This window comes from Gopherus flavomarginatus, chromosome 7 (genome assembly GCF_025201925.1).
Source record: "Gopherus flavomarginatus isolate rGopFla2 chromosome 7, rGopFla2.mat.asm, whole genome shotgun sequence".
In the NCBI taxonomy this organism is placed as follows: Eukaryota; Metazoa; Chordata; order Testudines; family Testudinidae; genus Gopherus; species Gopherus flavomarginatus.
Window position 1 is genome coordinate 108266546 of NC_066623.1, and position 13252 is coordinate 108279797.

The following is a 13252-nucleotide window of genomic DNA, read 5'->3' on the forward strand; positions in this document are numbered from 1 at the left end:
GTTTAATGAGCATCAAGTTCAATTTTCCTTCTGTGAGATAAATTCCCAGAGAGAGACTTGGAACACTGTATGATGGTATGTACAATGAAAATATAGGGTTATTGTGATGACTTTTACTCAGTAATCTTTGTTTAACTCTGTTTGAAAATATTAGTAGAACTAAAGTTATATCTATTTAGTTTTTACTTCTGTCTGAGTCTACGTAAATAAGTTTAATGTAGTGGTTTTTTTACAAATTAGGAGTCCAATCCCGTAAAGAGCTCTGCCTTAGCACATAGTTTTTCCTACACTGAGGTCCACTGAATGCAGTAGTCCACTTGTGCAAAGCTTGATTTAGATGTGGGGATGTAGTGCTTCAAAGCTCTCTTTCATTAAAATAAAAATCAGGAAAACCTCAATGGCAGCATTTCAAAATTCATGAAGACCCCTAGAAAAATAAAAATGTGCAAGTGAGAGAGAAATCAATATTTCATTTTCAAGTTGGCGAGATTATTAAAATAAGAAGAATCTTTTAAAAGTTATGAACAATATATTGAAATAAGAGATCCTTTTTGTTTTTTAAATTTAATTTTCTTTTGTGTTTTGGAGTAGTATGTAATTAAAAATCAAATAATTGGGGGGAAAGTTTTCTATTGATTTTTAAAAGGATTTAAATGACTTTCTTTTTTTGCCATTGAATTCACGTAGCCATCAGCAGAACTGGGAATGACATCTGATAGTATTGGTTTCCAATACCCCTCTGCCTTTCTCCCTCTCCCCTAGCTCCTAATCCTGCAAACATTTATGCATGTGCTTTATTTTAATTCACGTGAGTAATCGTATTTAAATCAGTGGGACTACTCACATGTTAAAGATAAGCATATGCATAATTGTATGCGGAACCAGAGTTTAAATCACACTATAACCTTATGTGATCAACTTTGCTAAATTTTATCTTGATGTAAAATTTCAGAATTCAAAACACATTTTTAATGCTCTTGCATTGGAAATGGCTCATGACTTCTAACCTACATAAAACAGACTAGACCTCTAATAGTGCAGATACAATGCTGTAGCTAATGAGTGATGTGGCTTTTCCCATGATGCTTTTGGTTGTATATTCTGTTCGTTAAAATTGTTTCCTTTGTGTGGCTGGAATCTCAATTTGTGTGTGTGTGTGTGTCTGTTACCTCCTCTTTTTACTATGATAACACAGGAACAGTAACTTTGTATCACAGAGTTGAAGTTGTTGAAATCTCACCCTAAGTAGTTAACCCAGTGTATATCAGTAAATTCTTCCCAGTCTTAAGAGACTAGGAGGGGAATGTTTGCTGCATAGTGAAACCTGAAACAGCAACAAATGTGAAACTCGGAACATTGCTGAAAGCTTTTAAATATTTAAGTTATTACAACCCACATTTTAGACACTTGTGTATTTAACTTGATAGCTGTATAAATTATACATCGAGTATTTTTCCAAACATTTTCTATAAGTATATTGACAAATGTCCTGTCATTCTTCAAGAAGTGCATAGTAGTATTACAGCGTTTTCTAGACAATTTGCTTATAGTTTTTTTCCATCCCATATGTTGCTTTCTCTTAATTGCATCTGCCTTTTTATTTATTTAAACATAAACATATATGAATCTTTCCCACAATCCCTGTTGAGAGGATTTTTAGACATTTCTCTTTTAAAAACTTCAGCTTCGCCTCAATATAGTTTCATGATTTCTAACTTGGGGCCCAATCCTGCAAAATTTACACACGTGAATGGGAGTTTGCTGATTTGGGCTATACTTTGTAAATAGGAGTGGAGTATGATTTCCTATGGCAGGTGTTAAAAATAAAAATGAAAAATCCTACCCCAAGCAAAGTTTTTCCATCAAGGAGAAGTGTGCAAGACTCCATGCATTCCCCAGCAACCTCACTTATGCTGTTGACTTTATGTGGAAGCTATGCAGATACTATCGTGATAGGAAACAGTATAAAACCTTAACATAGATAGATAGATGTACAGTCCTATTGCGTTCTAGTTTTTGAGTTGGAAAACTGGAAAAGAATTAAAAGAAACTGTGAATGCTCAGGACCTTCAATTAAAGCGTATGTAGAATATAATTTTAATACGATTTCATTGAAGCCTTCTAGATGTGTCACATATTTGAATTGTTTCTTAGAATGCCTAATGCTTTATTATTATTTAATATAGTCCTGCCATGAGTGCAAGGGACTGGACTAGATGACCTCTCAAGGTCCCTTCCAGTCCTATGATTTATGGAAAACCCTGAATTTTTTTTTAAAAAACCTGTGCAAATATATCTAGTCTATATTTCCTCCCCTTTTTTATCATTACAGACATTGTCATAAGAATCTTTTCGAGGAGTTTGTCTCCTCTGCCTGCTTTTTCCCTATCTGAAATCATAATCTGCTAATGACATCGTAATTTCCCCAGCAATCAATTGTGATGTCATGGATAGAGGATTACAGGCCGGATCCTGAAACTATTTCAACATGTGTTTAAATAGCTCAGCAGATCACAAGTGCAAATACTAAAACTGATTTTTAAAATGGCCTCCATTGAGCCTCACAATTTGTGCCTAGACGACTATTTGCGTTTTTTATTAAAAGTTCAGACCATTCTTTTACAATATACTTTATTTTTGCCTAGCATTATTCACACAAACTGTTACAGATTTCTCCCTAGAGGAATGCAGTTTATACATGCAACCATATGTAAATTCAGGCTATAATACATGCTATTGCCAACCCAAGTCTTCAAAAATCACAAGTAATGGCCCCTCTCAAAAATTTGGAAAGTTGCTTAAAAATCAAGACATTTAAAAAAATATTTTAAGTTTTTTTCTTTGCCTTCTCATTTCTGAACCTTAAGGATACAATCCTTTTGAATATTCAGGCTTTCCTCTGCAACCAAAAAGGCTAGAAACTTACTGTGAAAAAAAAAAAAAAGCTGAGATTCACATGCAATCTCTTGATTCCAACAGCTGGAGATTAATAAAAACAGCAAATATTACAAGACTCAAGGAAAAAATAGAGTTGGCAACATTGGATATATTGTCCAATCAGCACTTGAATATGATAGATAAAGGTGGCAGTAGCGACATTGGGGGGAGAGATTTATTGCTGCCATGCTTCTGAGATGATTGAGTACAAGGGGCCCAATGCTGCAGATTGTGATTTGCTCCCATAATTCCCATTGGTGTTCAGCAGCTGGCAGGATTGGGTGCTAGAAAGCACTGTAATAAAAATAGCATTTGGTTATCTGAATACAAGAAGTACAGTGTCTCTAACAGCACATGCCTGTTACAGGGCCACTGCCCTTTGAAACTGGAAGTTCTGGGAAACGTCTGGAGGCACTGGTAGTTCTTGACAGATGTCACATAACTGATGTGACCAAGAGCCAGGCCTGCTGGTGAGATATTTAAGACAACCTGTTGCCTCGACTCACTTCTACTGAGCTTTAATAAGACCTGTGAGGCCATGGCCCTCCACAGTAGCTAAGGGGATGGCCTGGGAAGGGAGCCTATGAGGATTTAGTATGGAAGACAGAGTAGGACACTTCCAGGGCAGCAGGACTCCAAAGTGTGGTCTGTGTTCCTGTCCCAGACTGATGGTGACAAGCATTCTCCCTGCACTCGGGGGAAGAGGATTGTGAAGCCCCGGGGCAGGGCCCAAAGGGCTATCACTATTAACAGGACCATTAAGCCCCGGGGAGCGCATTGGAAAACTTTTCTTGAGTTGGACTGTAAGTTTATGTTAATAAACCAGACCCCAGAGGGGCGATGTAATTTAAAACACTAGTTATGTGGCTATTGATTGCTAGAAACGGAAAACTGAGGCACTGGGGAACAAAGTGTGGAGGATATAGCAACCATGTTGCAGTGGAGTTTAATATACTAAGAGCTAGACTGTGGATAAGCTTCTGCCTTGAATTGGGTTTTAGGGCAGGAGTTTGACTAGAGGCTGTGCAAACTCTTTGATGGAATATAATAGACATTATGTGCCCATGTTCTACCTCATGTGTCATCACAGGCACTGAAGTTAGCAGGCACTAAAGTGGCAGAGCTGTATTCCTTTACTTTGAACAGGGTTTCCAGAGCTACTGCGGACCAGCATGTGCCTTTCTGCTGCACAAGGATGGAAGCAGTAGGCTCCGTGCATCCTTTCCACCCCTTTACATGCCAGTGATTTGCTACACACTGTCTATCTCTGCATTTACACAAGAATGTAAAGAGGAGGAGAAATATCTAGAGTTTAGTCATGTCATATCTTTAGTGGTAAGAAAGGGTTGAGTGTCGTTCCGAATGGCAAGAAAATACAAAAAAAAAAAAAACTTTTTACAGAACGGCAGTGAATTGTAGCTTCCATTTCCTTCCTTCTCATGCTATGTTTGATAACTATGCGAGGAGACAGAGACTGTCGTGCATGCTAAGAAAGAAAATACACTGTGGACCAGGCTGTATTTTATATATACAGTCAACATGCAGTTTCTCCACTGCTGTTATATTGTCAGATAGGAAAAAAACATTTTTTCCCTACTAAAATGAATATATATATTTTAAAATGGCTATCAAGAAAAATGATGTTAGCACTATTGTGAAAAATGGAAGAGGCCTGGTTGATAACACACATGCAGCTTGAAAAAACAAGATTAGTGCTACACATACCATTTTTCATGTCCCCCTCTCTCCAGCAACACACCATTGCAGCATCTTAGGGCTGATCTACACTGGGGAGGGGGGATTGATCTAAGATATGCAACTTCAGCTACATGAATAGCGTAGCGGAAGTTGAAGTATCTTAGATTGAGTTACCTACCATCCTCACAGTGCGGGATCGACGTCTGTGGCTCCTCATGTTGACTCCGCTACCGCCGTTTGGGATGGTGGAGTTCCGGAGTCGACAGGAGTGCGTTCGGGGATCAATATATCGCGTCTAGATGAGACGCGATATATCGATCCCTGAGAAATCAATTGCTACCCGCCGATACGGCTGGTAGTGAAGACGTACCCTTAGTTTTTAGCTTTGTGTTTTGGGTAAGGAATCCCAGGAGTGTTATTGCTTTTGGATGCCTGGGTCCCTCTTCTCTCTGACTCTCCCTCAGCCAACATGCATCCATGTGTGTTGTAAATAACAAGTGTTAAGAGGGCAGGATACTTCATCTCTTCTTAGATCAATACTACTTCATGGGTCAGCAACTAGGGATGTTGGAAAAGAGAAAAGGAGAAAATTGTTTTTTATTTCCCCTAAAGACTGAGGGCACCCCCTCTGCAGTGCATTCATTCCTTATTATCTTGGGAAGCAAGCCTGCTAAGGTTATTTCTGAACCGTCTCCAGCTGCCAGAAAGGGCATTGTGAAGAGACTTGCAGAGCATCAAGACCTAGGAAAAAGTTTTCAAGTTCCTCATTAATATCGCAGTCTGGTGACAGAGAAAGTCTGGTGGCTGTCTTCGTGCTTAACCCGCATGGCTGAACTCAGCTGGGAGAGCTGTGTCTTGATGTGAACATCTTGGACCTGGGAGCGGGGTGCTCAGTGGATTGACTCTGATATTGTTTCCTTTCTTGCAGGGCCGGCTCCAGGCACCAGCAGAGCAAGCTCATGCTTGGGGCAGCAGATTCTAAGGGGCGGCATTCCATCCGATCCTAGGAATTTTTTGCTTTGTTTTTTTTTGTTTGCCACTCTGGCTGCCCTGTAGGGGGCGGTGGCGTGGAGGAGGGGAGTGTCCTGCTGGGAGCGGGCTGTGCGCTCTGTCTGCTCCAGCTGGTGCCAGGTCTGCAGGAAGCCCAGCAACCCATGTCCTTCCCTCCCCGCCGACCGGAATGGTGCGGAGCCCTCCTGGGAGAGGCCGAGTGGTGAGCGCCCTGGCTGAAGGAAGCCCTTGCCGTCCCCCTTCTCTCTCTCCCCCCCGCTCCCTCCCCCTCCCCACTGCTAGCCAAGGCATGCACTCCACTGCCCGGGGCACGTCTGCAACGCAGGGAGTCCCACTAGCCAAAAGTTTGCACCCTGGCTCCGGCCGCCCCGCAGGGTTTTTTGGATTTTTTTGCTTGGGGCAGCAAAAAAGCCAGAGCTGGCCCTGCTTTCTTGATCTGACAGAGTCTACATTGGTTGACATTCTGGGTATATTGAAAGGTCTGTTTGTTTACTTAGCACTTTTTTGAGGAGATGGGTTTGGGGCTTTTAATTCTTTTTCACACCTTTTTGACCAAGCAGAGCAAGGCCTTATACTCTTAATTCAATGGCATTTCTTTGTATGTGAATCTATATGTAGTGAGATAACTTTTGAGCCCATGTGTCATAGGGCCAGTGGCCCTACAGGACATTTTGGGCTCATGACAACCCTGTGGGCTACACCTGGGAGCAATCAGATGCTCCAATGGTGCCATTTAGCTAATTAGTAATGGAGCAGCTGAGCTAAAAACACGCTGGTAGATCCATATAAAGAGAATGATGCTTAGAAGGGAGGGGTTGAGAAAGGGAGTGTCTCTCTCTCTCTCTCTCTCTCTCTCTCTCTCTCTCAGCCCTGTGGCTGGAAGAACTCACAGGAAACCTCTGTGTGGAAAAGCCCTAAATGAGGGCTTAGAAGTGATGATAAGGGTAGCTCTAGACACACACACAAAAAAGAGAGCCTGCAGCAGCCAGAGCTGGAGGCTGGATTCTGAGACCCTCCTCCTTCCAGCCTGAGCCCAAGTGTCCACACTGCTATTTTTAACCCTGCAGCATGATCCCAAGTCAGTTGACCGGGGCTCTGAGACTTGCTGTGGTGGGTTTTGTTTTGCAGTGTGGACGTACCCTAAGAGCCCCAGTAGAACTGTCAGGGGAGCGATGAGGGGGCACACAGAACCCCTGGCATGGAAGAGAGAATGGGGGACAAGAGTATGGAGGAAGGGGAACATGGGGGCACATAGCTGTAATGTGAGGGAGGGGGTGCGGATGTTGCAGACAGTCTCTGAAATTGGGAGGGTAGCGTACCGGAAGCTTGGGCGGGGGGCAGGAATGGAGGAATGCAAATTGCCACTGGTATCTGCAATGCTCCGGGGCTACAGAAGTAACAATGTATGTGGCCTTCTCATTTCAATTATGCACGTTTGAATTGTCACTAAGTATTTGGAGCTGTCATGCTCTTGTGCATGTAGAAGGCTTTTAATGGGTGCCGTAGCTAAAACAACAAGAAATGGTAAGATCCCAGTCCTACAGAAACTGGGAGGGGGAGAGAGAGGGAAGAGAAGTGTGAGAGCAAATAATTAATATCCTAAAAATGACACAGTGACATTCAACCTTAGAAAGGAAGATTTCAGTAAATTAAAGTTTAGTCAAAAAACTCTAAAGTTAACAAATAAAGAAAGTAAAATCTTTAGTGTTGGTTTTGGTGAAAACTAAAATAAATAAATAATAATAATAGTGCCTCAGAAGGCATGTGTGTCACTGAACAAAAAGAGAATCTGCAGGGTGTTAGAATATAGGCCTGTTTGTTAGCCTGAGATAGGATTTTGGGCTTGATTTTTTGATACTCTTTTACATCCTTATTAATATGTGTGAACAAAGACACTGTGTGTTGCATTTCCCACAACCAGATGGGGCTTTTACTACAATGAGAAAAGATAAGGAATAGAGCTAAAAGTTTTGCTAGGTATAGTGGAAGTGTAATATATGAGTGCACACTTGAAGACTGCCTTGCCTCCTATCTCGAGCCAAGGTCAAGCAACCAGTCGGGAGGGAGAAGGAGTTTGGGGGAGGCATAAGAAACAGTAAAAGGCCAAAGAAATGCCTGTCCCTGACTGAAGTACAACCTCACTCCTTACCCCTCCCAGGAGATACAAAAGAGGTGGTACCCTAGCCCCCAGACTCAAGACCCTCCAAAAAGGGAACATGACCATAAATTGCAAGGGTGAGACCAAGGGCATACACTACAGATATAATTATGCCTACTAAGGAAACTGAGACACTGGGGAAAAGGCTCTGCGACATCAGAGCTATAGATATGTTTGTTTGAAACTAACCCCAATAAATATTGCATTGCTTGCACTTTGGACTTTGGGTCTTCTGCTTTCTGTCTCCATGAAAAGAAGCAGGGGAAGAGATGAAGGGAAGGCCCCTAACACAAGTCAAAGAGCCAACCAGTATGGGTAACTGAAAAAATTTCTGAGGGTATTCAAATCAAAAGGAAATCCTTCAAAATTTGGAAAGCTGATTCTACTGAAGCCAATACACAGAAACATAAATTTCACCAGGCAATGGAAATCAGAAGGGCCAAAAATGGATTTTGAGGAGCAAATAGCTAAATGTATTTAAAAAAAAAAAAACCACCCAAGAGATTTCTTAAGTATAGGAGAAGCAGGAGGCTTATGAAAGAATTGGTGGGTCTGCTGGATCACCAGGGGATAAAGAGAGCAATCAAGGGAGAGGAAGACGTTGCTGAGAAGCTACATAATTTCTTTGCATCATTCTTCACCACAGAGGATGCTGGGGAGATACCTACTCTGGACCTGCTTTTTTCTGTAAATAAAGATGAGGTACTATCAGAGACTGAGAGGTCAGAAGAGGTAATTGATTAATTAAAAAGCAGTAAGTCATGAGGCCCAGATGACATACATCCAAGAGTTCTGAAGGAACTTAGGTATGAAGTGGCTAAGTGCTAACAAAAAATATGCACTTTGTCTTTAAAAACAGCAACTGTTTCAGAGAATTGGAGGGTACCAGATGTTGTATCTATATTTCAAATAGGTTCTAAGGGTGCTCTGGGAAATTACAGACCAGCAGGATTAAATGGTCGATTTTCATTATGGTAAAAGGTTAATAACTAGGTGCCTCAAGGTTCTGTACTAGGTCAAATGTTTAATATATCTATTAATGATGTAGAGAAGGAGATGAGTAGTAAGGTAGAAAATGACACACAATTATTTAGATTATTCAGGACCGAACAAGACTGTGAGGAACTTCGACACTTAAACAAGCTGCACAAATGGACAACGCAATGGTAATGTTCGATGTCGATAAATACAAAGTATGCACACTGGAGGGAAATATTTAAACTATTCATACACCTTATAGGGTTTTAAAGTAAAGTAAATTCTTCAAGAGAAGAATCTGGCATCATTGTAAACAATTCAGTGACAATATATGTCACTGTGGTGAAAAAAGCTAAGAGGTTTGGATGCATAAGGAATGAGATCAAGAATAATGCTAAAATTATATCTAGCATTGTTAATTAATGATGACAAACGTTTTGAAAGGCATGTTGAACTTCATGCTGAAGAGACCAGGATAAGTCCTAATGTGGGGGGTCTACTGCAGGATTCTAAATCTTCTGAAGCTTCTGGTACTGGCTACCGTGAGAGACAGGATACTGGACTAGTTGGACCTCGGGTCTGATCCATTATGGCAGTTCTTGTATTCCTATATCTTGCTGTGCATTTATATTTTCTAATTTCAAAAATATTTTGATACTTATCAGCAATAACAATAAGGTGAAAACCAGCCTTGCGATCCAAATTACCCTTGGATTCCTCAGTCTAAACCAAGAAAGGACTGGAAAAAACATCCTCAGATCCACTGTCGTCCTTGTTTCTCCAGTAGTTAGCTGAATCTCGTACCAAATTAATGTGATACGTTAGAAATCTTCACTATGGTAGTATTTGTGTGTGTGTGAACTCATCAGTATCTAACATAAATATAGCATTCAGACATTACCAAAATCCTGCTGCAACTCTGAGCTCTTGTGAGACTTATAAATTATTCTTGCATGAAAGAGAAGTCATCTGAGAATAACCTAAATGAAGTTCACATGGATTTTAAAAAATTATTCTTGCGGAAGAAAGGGGTGTGGGAATAGATGAACAGATGGGAAAGGGAGATAGGGAAAGTGAGGAAAAGGCTAATTAGGTAATTGAGGCTAAGAGTCTATTAGAGCTGATCCAATGGTCTACTGGCACTGTAGTATAGGGACTGGAGTTTGGGGTTTGGGTTGGTCCCTCATTCCCAGGCCTGCTTGCACTTGATACACTGCAGAGGTAGGGTGCTCCATATGTTCCACCTCACCCTGGCAAGACATCCTCCAGCCAGCACAGAAGCATAATCAGCCTTCCTCTGCTGATAAGTTGTGTCAGGTTATTCTGAGGCACAAGGGGAAATAAAGGAAGAAACTGGTGTGTATATGGGGGAAGGATTGGGTGTGTGTAAAATGTTACCAAGATAATAGTAAATTGTTAGTGAAGAGATGTCATGGGATAGATTGAAATATATTGGGCATTCTCAGAGTCAGATGTCCCAATGAAAGTTAACTGGACTGAGTATATTCCGGTTCTGAATAGGAACATCTTACATAGCAGCTTGTTCCCGTGTGTGTGTGTGTATTCTCAGAACTGATGACAATTTTAATTACATTTTCCCCTCTCTCCCATAGTAATCTAAACACCCATGGAATTTGTCCAGTTCAAATTTTCAGTATTATTCTCAATCAGAGCCATAGAAGTTAGAAGTGGGAAAGGCATTCAAGGTCCTCTGTTGTGTTCCTTTCTGCATGCTGGCTGTGTCCCAATCCCATGCACCCTAAAATAGATCTCTCCTGTTTGCCTCTCTCAGCCTTCTGATCTGCCACCTCCCTGCTTCAGCTTCCACATGTCAGCTTCCCTTGTTCCCAGGTCCAATTGCTAAAACACCTTCCTCTTCTGATTGGATGTTTACTCTTTCTTTCCTATTGGCACCTCTTAGCTGTCTTCTGATCATCCAGTTTTCTGGCAGATGTCAGGGGAGCCTTGCTTTTTAATGGCAGGGTTCTTGGGCATGGCTCCAACTTCTGCATGGCTAAAAAGTTAGGTGTGGAGAGAACAACATGCAGAGAAATTAGTGGCTTTCAGCTTTTCATGCACAGATGAGTCAGAGGCAGATTTAGCCCTTAGACATTTTGTGTGACAAGCTTCTCATACTGTATTTAGTTCTTTTACTTTTTCTCAAATAAGTCTTCATTATATTTATTGCTCTTTGAATTGCCTCTAGTTTGTTTATATCTTCTTGGTGTCACAGTCTTCAGAACGGTAACCGTGCTGCAGACTGAGTAAGATGGTCCTCCCTGATCCATGGTGTGATGCCTCTGTCCATGACTCTCAACAATTTCTATATGGCAACCCCCTTTTCCCCCACTGGTCCCCTCCCACCTACCCATCCCATATTGCTAAGATGGTTGTGACCTACCCCTCTGACACCTGTTCGTGATCCCCAGATTGAGAACCCCAACTGTAGATACAAAGCTCAGAACCACATTGGCATATTCTGAAAACCTTTTTTTTTTTCAATGATTACCTAGAGGTAGATTAACTAGGAATAACTGTCTGGAACCCTCATGGTCAGTAGACAAAGCATACTTCAACAACCACAAAAGTCAGCACCATTCATTATTTCTGCAGTTTTAGACAGAGTTTTTATAAAATAAGTATAGTACTGGAGACTTATTGCTACTGTAGCTATGGAGGGAAGCCACTACCGCAAGGGCCAGGACAAACAAAGATGGAGGAAGGTATATAGGTTTGGTTACAGTGGAATGGAAATGTTTGAGATGGAGAAGATAAATTAAACCTGCTGCCTGTCCAGTGGAAAGGGTTATTGCACATGCTGGTGGTAAGGGATTTTGGAATGCCATTCATGTCTGACAACTATCCTAAGATATTTGCTGTAGCATCTTTGCAAGACGAGACCTATGGCAGGCTATGCCAAGCCTGGACCCCGCCTGACACACTGACACTGAGGATCAGTAAACAAGCTATGAAAAAGACAAAAGACAAAAATGCTGTGCTGAGGTTTAGAGAATGTAAGCAACATGATGCAGGTTTGACACAAACTGTCTGCATCATGGCCAGTTCTCACCTAACTCCAGTTCAAACCGTATCTTTTTCAGGAGTGAATAAGGATAGAAAATCTAATAGTTGCTCACAGTCAGAAGTAAAATGAGAACAGCGGCTCTGATTGTACCACAAAATCCATTGTGAAGTAAAGATTAGGAGAAATTGATATCTCCTCTTTGGCACTGATCCTACAGTCCTGTGCAGTCAAAACTACCACTGAAGTCTGTAGCAAAGTCGGGTTCTTCTTTGAGTTCTTGTTGATTCCAGTCAGGTGTGTGCGAGTGCACACGTGCACTATAGCCGGAAGTTTTTTTTCTCCTAGCAGCATCCGTCGGGTCGGTCTGGGCTCCCCCTGGAGTTGCACCTTCATGGTACTCAATATAGAGCCCTGTCGCCTGCCACCCCCTCAGTTCCTTCTTACCGCCAGTGACGGTAGGCTGGAACTTCCCGTAGTCCTTGCTTTAGCAAGCGTGTTCAACTCCAGTTCTTTGTATGTAGTTAGTTTGTCTTAGTAGTTTTAGTTAGTAATTAGAGTTGTTGGGGTCTTACCCCCACCATTTGAGTCCCCGGCGCTGTCTCTGAGATTTGAAAACTGTGTGGCCAGCACGAAGCACATGCCACAGAGTGATCCATACTCCTCATGCTGACGGTGCCTAGGGGAGGGTCACTGAAAGGAGCTCTGTAAGATCTGCCGCAAGTTCCGCCCTAGAACTCTTACAGAAATGGAGCAGCAGCTTAAAGTGATCCTCCTGGAGGCAGCTCTATGCCCCCATTCGGACCCAGGCTCAGGGGATCTGGCTCCTAACACTTCCTCGGTGACACGGAGTGCCTCGGTACTATCATTGAGTTCGGTGCCGAGAAAGGACTCATTTCAGGACGTTTGGCACAGGCATGGCATCTCCCGAGGCCCAGCAGAGAGCACTCACCACTGCCTCAGAAGAAAAAGAAGCTAGACAGTCAATCACCTCCAGCTAAATCTAAATGAGTGAGACCCCAGGAGGGCCACAGCTCGAGATCCCCCATTAGGGCTGCGTGGACTCTATTGTGTCCAGGCCCCGCACATTCACTGGTCGCTACGGGCCAGAAGCTGCCACTTCCTTTGACGCCAGAAGCTTTTGAAGCTGCTCGAGATCTTCTGCACCTTGTGGCACCATTATTGCCCCCTAGGAGGAAGGAATCCCCTGCGCTGGCGGTCTCACCCAACCCCCAGGTGCAGTCAAGAGGGAAGCCAGCAATGATGTCTAGGCATTCGCCCCTCCACATCCTTCGGCACTGGCCCACTCAGACAGAGAGCCTAGTTGCTTCCCAAGCTCTTGATGCTCCATGCATTGAAGCTTGGCACCTCTGTGGTCTTCAGTCTCGGAGACCTTGGAGTCAGAGTCTGACTCCTGCCGCTCTCAGAGGAGTAGGAGTCGAAGATCG

General features: G+C 42.5%; 1 protein-coding gene across 2 annotated transcripts in view; it reads left to right on the top strand.

The window, feature by feature from the left end:
- AGBL4 (AGBL carboxypeptidase 4) overlaps positions 1-13252 on the top strand; it is a 1420515-nt gene that overhangs the window by 571314 nt on the left and 835949 nt on the right. The window lies entirely within an intron of this gene.